At 37.3% G+C, this 11776-nt stretch overlaps 1 pseudogene; it reads right to left on the bottom strand.

Moving 5' to 3' along the window:
• The window catches only part of LOC107757871 (N-acetyl-beta-glucosaminyl-glycoprotein 4-beta-N-acetylgalactosaminyltransferase 1-like), a 97504-nt pseudogene that overhangs the window by 38631 nt on the left and 47097 nt on the right, over positions 1-11776 (bottom strand).

Below are 11776 nucleotides of genomic sequence, written 5' to 3'. Positions count from 1 at the left end.
TCTCCACAGTAAACAAAACAAGCGTTTCCTAGCAACGACAACTGCGCTAAACACTGAGACAAGAAATAAATACACTTACGAGCTGCTTTTAACTTCTGCTGATTGACTGCTTCTCTCAAAGAGTATTTCTTTACACTGTGTTTTGCTGGCACTTGAACACACTTTCCTGTTTATCACAACAAATGGCCAAGCAAAGCGCACGACACTGACAAGGTACAGTACGAGACCAAACGCGATTTAAAACGTATTTTTTAAAACATAAATGATAAAGGAGAGGCTGATGTTTTTGGGGTGGTTAAATGAAGGGCCTTTCTGTGACTACAACTGATTTCTGTCAGTTAGTCCATTTCTCATGTAGGATTTCTCAACAAGCTTCAAGTAGGATAATAGAATACTATCACTATCACTTTGATCATTGGTAGATCTCGTTTTGAGGAGAAAAAGAAGAAATCAATCAAGAAATCCTGAGAATAAAGTACATTATTCTAAATGTATATTAAAAAAAAATTATATCAACATAAAACAAGTCAACCTAATAATACAAAACAATGGTAACAGTATCAAATTAAGCAATAAGGTCAGAGAGGCTGTGCCATATGCTTGTTAAAAACAATGTGCTTGTTAAAAAATATTTTAGAAAATGTCACCCAGTGTTAAAGCAAAATTCAAAGGAACACCTTTCTAAACTCAGAAATGCCACTGCAGGTTCTTTTCCCCAAGTAGTTTTTTTTTAAATTGTTTTTATCAAGACTCCAACAGAATAAAATGGCAAAGTTATATGCCACTTCATACAAAAAAGAGATTTCTAATGTCAGCTGCCTGGAGGTTTTTATATGTTATGTTGATAATTGGATGTAAGCCTTTTGTCTTTATGTATAAACAGACCATGGGATTTGGATTTCTTTTAGCAAGATGATCTCAACTTAGAAATGACAGAAGTCACAAACAGACAGACATGTGAATAGCAGCTTGTATTTTGACACACGGTTATTCTTCAGATGTTCTTCTGGAGTTGCTTTGATTAAATCAGCCAAGTTCAATTCACATTTCAATGCAGCTTACTGTGACATCACAAGAAGGTGAAGGGTGTGCTACAAAGACAACTGCCTTTGTAAAAAAAAGATGTTTAATTTTATTGAATGTGCTTGTAGTGTACTTCAAATCTTACAGTCACAATGAAGTCAAAATCGACAATTCTATCAACATTGTTATTATTCAACATTATTTTTATTAATATTTTTAATTACTAAATAGGGGGTTCTTACTCAGAGCTTGAGCCGAGCCTCGGGTTTCGAGCCTCCTTTGCGGACAGCAAGCCAAGTTCGTTTACCATTACCTGGCAGGGTTGAATGGGCAGGCGAACTCGTGAATCTACAATAACTTCCCCTCGCCCTCACAATGACATCTCTTCTAGTCTCTGATGACCTGTGTGATACGGGACAAAAATCCCTCCTCTCCAGCAACCTGTCGCTCACATGAGATCGCGGCAATAACAAACGACAACAATCCAACGATCCAATCAATTCCCACAAAGTTTTGGGTATCATGAAGTTGCTGTGGATTGCACAATACACAACGAATCGACGATTGGCCGTCACACATTACGTTATTTTACTAGGAAGAATCTCTGACAAGTCTTGTCTCATTTACAAAACACGTGTGCTAGAAGTGATACAGGGAATGACATACTGTAAGACTACGACTCCTCCTATGATTCCTTTTATGCACACACACACACCAAATCAACTGAGCATTAGCAATGAGCATTACAAGCATTTATGTGTTGTAAGGAATGGCAGTTTGTTTTTCATGTCTACTGAGAATTCAAGTCAATAAAGGTTTCAAGACTACAAAAGAAAGAAGTGGCCAGTAGATCAGGGCTAGACTGAGACAGGCTTGAGGGGGTAAAAAAACTGAGTTTTAATTGGCTGACTAATTGCCTGGCTCCATCTGAAAGTGTTCTGCTCAATAATTGAATAGGACTGAGTGATGAGAGAGCTAAAGAAAGAGTGTATTCAGGCAATGCCCATATGAACACACTCTCAACAGACCGCTGTAGCAACACAGTTAGCATGCTTGAGATGTCAAACAACTAGCAAGGCAGACTTCTCGTCTACATGAGCAAAAGCAGATATTGCATTTGCATTCTTTGTTCCAGTGTAGTAGATGTGTTTGAAATATTGCATTTAAATGAAGATAAATTGGATAAACCAGTAATCCAACAACTACTATTTAATTCTACCAAAATCTGTCTTTTCTACCTTTTGAATGAATAAAGAAATAACTTACAGCATGATGTACAGACTGTAGTGGGGTTTCCACCAAATATTCACACATAAAAAAGGTATTACTCTTAACAAAATAACATTTTAAACAATATCAGAACAGTCACATTTGTTCTAAGCAAATGGAGTGCTACACTATAATGTCAGCAATGCTTTTAGTCAATGAAAAGTGGAAAGTCATGTGAAAACCTTGCCTTGCTGTCTTGAGGTGCTCATTTCTGATTGTAGTGTTTATCAGAAAGGGAATACTGATGTTCATCATTCCTAAATGATATGTTTAACCTCCACAAATGGATCCTGCAGCCAAACAACAAATTAGGTGCAAACTCACATGTCAATGGCAGCCTAGTTTCAGTGGCGGCTCGTCGGGGGAGGCAGAGCTTCCCCATAATTTTGAGGTGAAAACGGGAAGAGGACGATTTAATGTTAATAAAATTCACAATTCATTTCAGTTCATGTCTCAGAATGTGTATTTTTTGTTTGTAATTTCACAGTTGTAATACCATAACGTGAAAGCGCCGCTTTTCTATTGCGAATGTGCCGAATCTGCTGATGTAATTGCAACCGCTAATGATGGAGAAGGGTAGGGGGAGGCCGGGGAAGAGCTGAGCTCTTGTGCCTCCGTTGGTAAAAAAAATTTGCCAATCACCATCGAGTGTTCACTTTCAGCGCTGAGGAGTGTTGAGAAAAGAAACCGCGTAAGGGAGGCTAGCCTCCAAAAAGCCAAAAACCAAAATGCCATTTTAAAGTGGTTAAGCAAATTATAATAATAATAATCGGCAAGGATCCCAGACCAATACAATTAGTGTGCCTCCTCTATTTTAAAACCCACGAGCCGCCACTGCCTAGTTTAAATATATTTTTAAATAAAGCATTGAATTCAGACCACTCTCTCATACCCCACAATGCCAAACCTTAGAAGGAATATTGCTAACTGTTTTAAAATGCAAATATCCTCTTGAGTAAAGTTTGTTTCTTGTTTGTTCATTTGGGGAATAAGTGAGTAATTCATGCACAGATTAGTGGATAACAAACATACAGAACAATCAATGACTTCATCAGAACAGTCTTGCAAAACAACAGCTGCCTTAACTGAATGCACAAAGACAGAGAATAACAATATAATCCACTGAATTAGACAGTATACAATTTAGGATGGGGTTTTTGGACTACACTGTACGGAAAAAACACCATTATTCTAGTACTAGTACATTTACAGTACATTAGGACTTTTATACTTGCAAATTGGATAAATATTACAAAAGTGGTAATGTAAATGCACTCTTATTTATATTGAATCCAGTCTGATGGATGTCCTTTTATAAATTTAGTGAATTGAAACTGCTTTTAACATCCCCTAGCACACTTGTGACAGATACTTCTAGAATGTCAAGAGAGGTTGACCCCTGCTAGCCCTGCAGAACTGGCATATTCCCATAAATGTCACATGCGATATCTGAGACTCCTGGAGTTACTTTGCCCTTTCTTTCCTTCAACCATGGAGGGCAAACCAGATGTACTCCATTCTATTATGTAAGTTACATAATGATGATGAAAAGAGTACATACATGCACAAGAGTAAGACACAGATTCTTATTAGAACATCAAAAAGTCAAAAATGGAAAAGGAAGACTGGAATCTATGCACTCTGAACATGTAAGAACATTCATGAATTAGAATGTTTAGATACCTAAACTTGAAATCAGAGGTTTGTGGGTTGCAGGTTGTAACACTTCTCTTTGTGGCTCAGTCCAAATGCAGTGAAACTGCAGGCACAGAGTGGATGACATTTTAACATCATCTCTCCATCTGACATTTCCACAGGTTTGCTATCTCTACTGCGTGTAACATGATTTGTAAAGAACATCTTCCTAGTTTCTGTCATCTGCGACTGACAGGCATGTCTCACTCTTGCTTGCTCTGTAAACTTTTCACCGTAGTTCATTAGTGCATTATTTTGCCCAGCAACTGTAGGAATTCCAGACAATCCTGTCAGACGTCTGCCCTGTTTATGCTCTAAAATCCAGCCCGTTAGTCTATATGACGCAACAGCCTGCTCTGTCTATGCCACCAAACTAACATGCTCCAATCGAAGCGCAAAATGAAAGCAAACAGAGAACTGAGGTAGGTAGACAGAAATGTTTCTAACTTGAGTTGAATAGAAGTCAAAAAAAGTTTATCCTGACATCCTCAACTAGAAAAGCAGAGGATATCAAAGACACTCTTGTGGCAGTTTGAACTGGTGCCATGCCATTGTCAAAGCTCAGTGAAAAGAGGAGGCACTTCTCTGCGTTTCCCTCTGGAGTGCCAATAAGCATGCTCATTTTTTATTGGCACTAAAATATTCTGGAACATGTACACGCTCGCTTTTAGACTGACACTGCTGATAAATAATTCAACGGCACACACCACTCACACTGAGGCTCCACTGAAGCACCAATCAGCAGTGGCTGGAGAAGACCGACAAGGGCGATTAAAATGGACGACATGGCACTTCACTCTGACAAACTACTATTTAATGTGTTCCTTGTGATTCACAATCACACTGTCAGTACAGACACCTATTGGGCAGCATGCTTAGTAACTCCCCCTGACGTTTGTTCATTTAACAGTGAAGTTGAGCATGTGCTGTCTTTGATGTCTTATAACAACTTTACATTGATTACGGGCATAAAGTATGAGGTTTACACAGCAGGATTTAATGAGCGGATAATGAATGGATGAATATGTCTTGAATGTTTTTACTTATTCGCAAAGTTTGGTGGCATCAGGTATTTAAACTCACTTTACAAATCAAAAATAGATGTGTGATGGATTTGCATGTTCAGACCTGCTGCTAAACACTGTAAAAGCAGTGACAAATGGAAAAAAAACCTATGAAGTATTAATTTGGAGTAGAAATGACAAGCAAATGTGTTACTTACCACAACTGTGTGATCTGCACATATTGTTTCACTCATTGCTGCTCATCCAGAGCACAGCATACTTAACATATTTACTGTGTAACTATATAAAGCAATGAGCTGGCAAGTACCTTTCCATGTTGCAGCCAATCCAGTATGTCATATTCTCCTAATATGCATTTAATTATGGTGGTAAATCCAGGAAACATATGCTGTATGACACTCACCGCACAGGTTTGGAAGTTTGAGATCTGAACTTGCTGAACTCTCCTGGAGCTGTCCACTCAGAGCCGTGCTACATGACAACAGACAACAGACACTGTAACTCATCTCTAGCCACATGCACAGGACACACAATATACAGGGTTGTGCTATTCAGAATTAAATTGAGAATGCATTTTACTGTAAATTCTAATCAAATTCCTGAATTTGAAGTTAAATTGAGGTAGAAAATAGGAAGCAGACTTGCAATTTGAATTTTAATGTAAGGAAGCAGAATAAAATAAAAAAATTAATAAAATTGAAAGTAATGTCATAGCAAATTTGAAATGCTGGCTTGACAAATCCTTGTGTCAAAATTTGAAAAGTTAAAAAAAATCCTTAAAGTAGACAGATACAGACAATTAGACAGACAGACAGATAGACAGATAGACAGATAGATAGATAAATAGATAGATAGATCAGAAGTGAAGCCTGGTTTAAGGGTCACAGAATGATAGACCGAAACAGACAGTTGGCAAAACACAGAAAAACAGAAAGAAATAAAGTTAGAAAGAACACAGATAGAATGATAGATTGACAGAAAGACAGAACAATGTATAGACAGACAGACAGACAGATCAGAAGTGCAGCCTTGTTTATTAAAGGGTCATGTATCATAGTACACACCTGTCCCACGTACACCAGGAGGTGGGCATTGAGCGGACTCTCATCTGAGCTTAGCCACATTTCAGCGTTATCATCTGATGCTATGGCGAACTGGAAATCCCCTAAAATATATAATTTATTATTTACAGAGCTGTACTGTATAACCTTATGACCTGACCTGCAGGTTCTGAATTCTAAGCTTGCTTTGATAAGATGTTATTTTGTCAGTCACAGGTACCTCACAGCAGTCTATTACCCAGTAGTGCTACCCAGTGGCTTTATTCTGCTTGTCAGTAGTTCTCTGGCATATACCTCAAACTGACAATCGTTTTTCCTTCTTTATTGTTTTGTGAGCTTGTGTACCACATTCAAAAGCCTGACTCAGTGACCGTAGTTATTTGCTAATGAAAACAATCTGATAACTTTTCCCCCACAAACACGAGCACGCCTGCATGCATCAGAGCTCATATAGTAGTCCTTGCAGCAGCTTTTCTTATCAGGTTAGGCAGAATGTGAGGAATTTGCTGACTGTAGGGGATCTTTTGAAAGAACCATTTCTGTGTGCCTTAAGACGTCAGCTTGGGCAACGTTCAGGTCTCTTACACCTCACTTAATCACTCTGAGGAACATTTTGAACACAAAGAATCCTTAATGTGTATGAATTGTATGCGTGTGAAGGTACAGAACAAAAGTTTGAAAACCTGGAATTGTGCATGAATTCTAACTGATTCTATACATAACTTTGCTTTACACACAACACATTTTATTACATTAAAAGATAACATAAGAAAAACTCTCTCTAGCATTCAGTAATGCCTGTGTTCATGACTCTAACAGAAACATGGAACAGAAATTGTGTTTATAGTAGGTTTGAAGAAAATATGGTGTAAAATATGGACAGATGAAAAAACACTTTAAATAAATGTACACAGTATATTTGGAGAAAACAAAACACTGCAGTCCAATTAAAAAAAAACAAACAAAAAAAACAAAACAATCAGCTGTGGCTGGAGGCAATATAATAATTTGGATCTGCTATGCTGTCTAAAGACCTGAATGGCTTGAGATCCATGAGGGACCAATGGAGTCCAAGTTGTATCATAAAATGCTACAGCTGAATATCAAGCCATCTGTTTATGATCCTAAACTTATAACAAGCTGAATCATGTAGCATGACATTGATGCAAAAATTTGAAAATCAACCACATGGTGCTTTAATGGAAGAAACTGTTTTGGAATGACAGTATCATATTCAGTCCATCTATTTTAAATTAGGATGTTCAGGCTATCTCAAGCCAATAGTCAATTTGATTATAAACTATTTTTACACACTATAGGACGGACTGGTTTGTTACTGAACCTGGACATGAATACACAAAAATGGCGTAAAATATTGTCCATTTTATTAGGCACTAGAAAATGAAAATTTGATGTTTATCTGCTTACCCCCAAGGCATCCAAGATGTAGTTGACTTTGTTTCTTCAGTAGAACACAAACGAAGATTTTTAACTCAAACCGTTGCAGACTGTCAGTCATATAATGTAAGTGAATGGGAATCACGGCTTTGAGAGTCAAAAAAACATACACAAACAAAACCAAATTAAACCCTGCGGCTCGTGACGATACATTGATGTGTAACGACACGAAACGATCGGTCTGTGCAAGAAACTGAACAGTATTTACATCATTTTTTACCTCTTATACACTGCAATGTCCAACATCCGGCGTGTGACGCATGTACGTGCTCTGGCATTGTAGACGTAGATATATATAAGTAGATACCCACGGCCCATAGAAACAGATTGTTTCTAATGAGGCATCTACGTATATATATCTATGTCTACTATGCCAGAGCACGTACAAGCATCACGCGCCGGATGTTGGACATTGTGGTGTATAAGAGGTAAAAATTATATAAATACTGTTCAGTTTCTTGCACAGACCGATCATTTCGTGTCTTTACACAGCAATGTATCCTCACGAGCCGCAGGGTTTAATTTGGTTTTGTTTGTGTATGTTTTTTTGACTCTCAAAGCCGTGATTCCCATTCACTTCCATTATATGACTGACAGACTGCAACGGTTTGAGTTAAAAATCTTCGTTTGTGTTCTACTGAAGAAACAAAGTCACCTACATCTTGGATGCCCTGTGGGTAAGCAGATAAACATCACATTTTCATTCTTTGGGTGAACTATCCCTTTAAATGAGCATTGTTTGATTAAAATTATGATGAGAGAAAAATCCCATAATATTTCACTTCCATTATATGACTGACAGACTGCAACGGTTTGAGTTAAAAATCTTTGTTTGTCTTCTACTGAAGAAACAAAGTCACCTACATCTTGGATGCCCTGGAGGTAAGCAGATAAACATCAAATTTTCATTTTTTGGGTGAACTATCCCTTTAAATGAGCATTATTTGATAGAAATTATGATGAGAGAAAAATCTCATAATATTTCAAAGGGTTCATAAACAGTTTTCGAAAAACAATAACTTTGTACTATATTTTTATGCAACAGTAACCTCTGATAAAATACACTAACCATCTTTGTAAGGATGAATGAATCCAAAGATTCTAAGGCCATAATTCTTCCATTTTGGAGCCACAGCAATTTTCTTCACGGTGGTCCTGGTCTGTGGGGAAGAATAAAATATAAAAGCATCTGTAGGCCTTTTCACTCTTAAACCCAAGACACTAATGCCTAGTTCACACTGCACGATTTTCAAACTCGTCGGATCGCTGTTGTTTTCACACTGCGTGACTATCTGGGGTAGCATTCAGTTGCTGTTGTGTTCACATTGCACGATGGATCGGCGACAGGGGGTTTCACACTGCATGACTTCACAATAGCAAGAATCGCCGACAGCTCTGTCTGGTCCGCAAACTACGTTTCATTTGATAATTCACACTGCGTGATTGTCACTTGCGTGAACGAGTACCGATTTGCCTTCGATGTCGGGTATTTGTCGGTGATTTCGCAAAACCTGTCAGCGAGTGAAAAATCGGGCTAAAATCGTGCAGTGTGAACTCGGCATAACACTAATTCACAGAATCACACCTCAAAATGGCTTCTAAGTAGAATAATCAGACAGCTTCAAAACACTGTTTTAGTGATAATGCAGAGGTGAAAAGATCAGATATTAGTTCTGTCTGCACAACATCTTGCAAATATTAGGCCAACATTTAGGATTTGTTAATGAAAATACTAAAAATGAGATACCGTCTAGAGCAGGGGTGGCGAACGTCGGTCCTGGAGAGCCGCAGCCCTCACAGATTTGGACAGATACCGATAATCTGTAATTATTTTTTGTTAAGGTCCATAACAAAAACACAAACAAATAAATAAATAAAATTTTATTAAATTTAAATGAGTAATCTACAATTTTACTGTAGACCAGGAGTGGCGAACGTTGGTCCTGGAGAGCCGCAGCCCTGTAGTTTTGCTTCAACCCTAATCAAATACACCTGAACAAGCTAATCAAGGTATGAAGGGTTACTAGAAAGCTACAGGCAGGTGAGTTTTAATTAGGGTTGGAGCTGTACTCTGCAGGGCTGCGGCTCTTCAGGACCGGAGTTCGCCACTGCTGGTCTAGAGTATCCAGAATACATTTCATAAGTCAAACAAGCAGGTTAATCTTAATTATTCTATCAAACTCTTTCTTTCAATGTCTGGTCTTACATGTGGGTAGAGAGGAAAATGAAGATTCTTCCTGAGCTGGGAGATAGATGAGCCACACCAGTCTTCAAACACATGCAGATTGGCCTGACCTTTATACTGACAGAGAACAAAAAGAGAGAGAATCACCCTTTACTTCATGTTCAACCAGCATTAATATGAAGGAAAAATCAATTGCCCAGAGATTTAACAAAAAGTAGCATTTCACAAAATAAATAAAATATGAACTATATTATAACAATATTCAATTTATTGTCTATCAATATCAAAGTGTCAATCTATTATTTAAACCAAAGCACTTCCTCTCTGTTTTCTTCTTTGCATTTCTCCTCTGCTCTAGCTCATTTCCTTATCTAGGTTCTAATAAACCTGGTATTGTATATGAATACTGCAGGCTATGTGATGGATTGCTTATGTTCCTGTACCTTTAAGCTGCTTTTAATAAAAGCATCTGTTAAATGCATAAATGTAAATACATGTTAAACAGCACTCAAAACAGAGACAATAACCTCTATCTTAACTAAATTCAAATACATTGTTGCTTTAATCTACCTTAATGGCATTCATTTCATTATGAAATTTATCTTGTCTTATTAAATAAAAAAAAGTGCTATATTAGATTTAGGTGGGGGTCCTCCTGCACGCTAAATAAAAAATATGCACAAGACATGTTAGATGAAGGAAATTAATTACTGTTGTTATTTTTTTTCTTTTTTTTTCTTTCTTCTTTGGTCAAGGTTTTTTTCACCAAGAATATCTGTACAAGGCACATTTGCTGTAAATGTATACTGTATTTTATTTTTTATTTTTTGTAATTATGTATACTCTGTACTTTTTGCAACTATGGTGTGAACAAAATAGACAAAATAACTAAGTTATAAATAAGTTTTTGTGGTCACAATTCTCAATGATGCAACTGAAAAAGGGATTTCTATCATGCAAGTCACAATTTAATGCTACAATAAACTCATAAGCCCATAAATGGGATGTCTATAAATATAGCACAGGTGGCTCAATTAACACTTGATTCAGAGGTGAGAACAGGGCCCCAGGCCTTCACACAGACCCAGATTATGCACAGGACAGCCTGACAACAAACATATCTGAATTTGGATCTGTGAATATGCCACTACCCCAAAGGCAAGACAGTGATGAGTTCGTTTAGAGCAAACTGTAAATTAACTATACATTTCTGATTTCGACGTCGGTATAAGCATTTCTAAAGTAACAGTGCAGATTTTAACCAAAAGGTCAAGGTTTGGCTGGTTATAATGGTCCAGTTGGTCACGTAATGGTAAATGCCATAACTACACCATATGGGACAAAAAGCATCTTTCTCCGACACAACATTGAGAGAATGGGAATGAGAATGCTTAAGGATGCCTTTCTCCAGTTATGAAGTCCTCTTTGATTGTAAAGGAATAGTTCACCCAAAAATGAAAATGTGCTCAAAATTTAGTCACCTTCATGCCAAGATGTACATGAGTTTGTTTTAATTAGCTGTTTGGACTCTCATTCTGACAGCAACCATTCACTTCAGAGGATCCATTGGTGAACAAGTGATGCAATGCTAAATTTCTTCAAATCTGTTCCAATGAAGAAACATCTTGGATGGCCTGAGGCTAAGTACATTTTCAGCAAATTTTCATTTTTGAGTGAACTTCCTTTAAATTCCCTAACATCAGTTGCAATGTAAACTATGTAGCAGAGGTGGACACTGGACAGTATCGAAGTACATTTACTTGAGTACTGTACTTAAGTACAGTTTTTGAGTATCTGTACTTTACTTGAGTATAATGTTTTACTGGAAACTTATGACTTTAAAGAGCAGGTCATATGGGTTTTTGAAAAATATCTCTTTTGCAGTTTATAATGTAGCTATCCTTAAATGAAAACAATCTACAAAGTTGTTAATCAAAAAAGTGCATGATAAATAAAGATATTGTCTCTCAAAAGAGAGAGTCGATTCTGAATCGCCTTAACAAGTCGTCATATTTTCGAATCTTTTGCCTGTTACCGGTATACATCACTGGGTAACACAT

Source organism: Sinocyclocheilus rhinocerous, unplaced genomic scaffold (genome assembly GCF_001515625.1).
Source record: "Sinocyclocheilus rhinocerous isolate Xijiao unplaced genomic scaffold, SAMN03320098_v1.1 scaffold252, whole genome shotgun sequence".
NCBI classification, from domain to species: domain Eukaryota; kingdom Metazoa; phylum Chordata; class Actinopteri; order Cypriniformes; family Cyprinidae; genus Sinocyclocheilus; species Sinocyclocheilus rhinocerous.
The sequence above is the reverse complement of the archived record's forward strand: the minus strand, read 5'-3'. Positions and strand labels throughout refer to the sequence as shown.